The sequence below is a fragment of the Branchiostoma floridae genome, chromosome 16, assembly GCF_000003815.2.
Source record: "Branchiostoma floridae strain S238N-H82 chromosome 16, Bfl_VNyyK, whole genome shotgun sequence".
In the NCBI taxonomy this organism is placed as follows: domain Eukaryota; kingdom Metazoa; phylum Chordata; class Leptocardii; order Amphioxiformes; family Branchiostomatidae; genus Branchiostoma; species Branchiostoma floridae.
In genome coordinates, this window is record NC_049994.1 from 18,515,537 (window position 1) to 18,516,755 (window position 1,219).

The following is a 1,219-nucleotide window of genomic DNA, read 5'->3' on the forward strand; positions in this document are numbered from 1 at the left end:
CTTTGGTATTTTACTTAGTGTCATCCCTGTCCTTTTTTCGCCTTGAAATGTTTCAGGGCTCAATATTCAGTTTTCTGGCAATGTCAAGAATATAATGTATACCAGACAAAGTGTACAATTGTAGTACTTTTATGAATGTTATCAATATAATCAAATGTCTAAGAACACCACCAGTCAAAAGTTAGGTGCACAGGTCCAATTCTGGGTGCACATTCACCCACTACATGTGTTTCTAGCCCTACTACTGAAAAGTATTTGCTTAATTGTAACTAAAACCAGCTCATTGGGAAACTCGTAATACTGTCTGCCATTTTAACCTTCAATTAAACTTGCTTAGAAAGCCTGTCGACACCAAATTTGTATTAGTTATGGGATGAAGCAGCAAGGAGAAGTACTATTTTTAGGTGACTTTTTAGCTTGCTGCCATATTTTTAGCTTGCTGTACATGCTATCTTCCTCCAGTCCCAAGTGCACTGGAGGAAGATCTCAGGATTGGTATGAGCAAGAGTAAGTGCTATGTCTATGTACATGTATTATATATTTTATGTGTGGTTCAAAACTCCAACAATAGATAACTGTGGCCCACATGTATTATATTGTTTGCAATGAAATGCCAGTAAGGAGAAGCCATATTTCAGATTGCTTTTTTTTTAGCTTGCTACCATTATTCAGTATACATACTATGTCTACATATTTATGTGTGGGTCACAACACCAACAATAGCTACCTGTAACCCACATGTATTGTACTGTTTGCAATCGAGTCAAATCTACTGCCCAATACACAGAGAGAAAGCACAGGGAAAACTGCAGTCACCCCAACCACCAGCCACCAGCCACCTCTACCTATAACCCTCCTCCAAGCCACGCCACCACCGCGGAACGCTCAAAACCTGACTTACGATCCCCGCCATCTTGCGTGCTTTGTTTATCGTGGCGTACGGCGGTTCTTCCGGCGCTCCAGCAGACAGCGAAGGCGCCGTAGCCGACAGCTTTGCGTCCGGCAGGCTTCCCTTGACGTCGGGAAGGCTCGCCTTGACGTCCGGCTCGCCACCTACTTGGACCGAGGACCACCCGGGGGATGTTCGCGCTGATCTCCTCGAGGAGTGATGGTTCTTCAGCGGAGGGAACGTTCGGCGTCTTGACGTCAGGGCCGTTCAGGGACACGTTGGGGCCATTGATGGAGGCACTGGGGGCATCGCCCTTCAAGCCCATGTCTG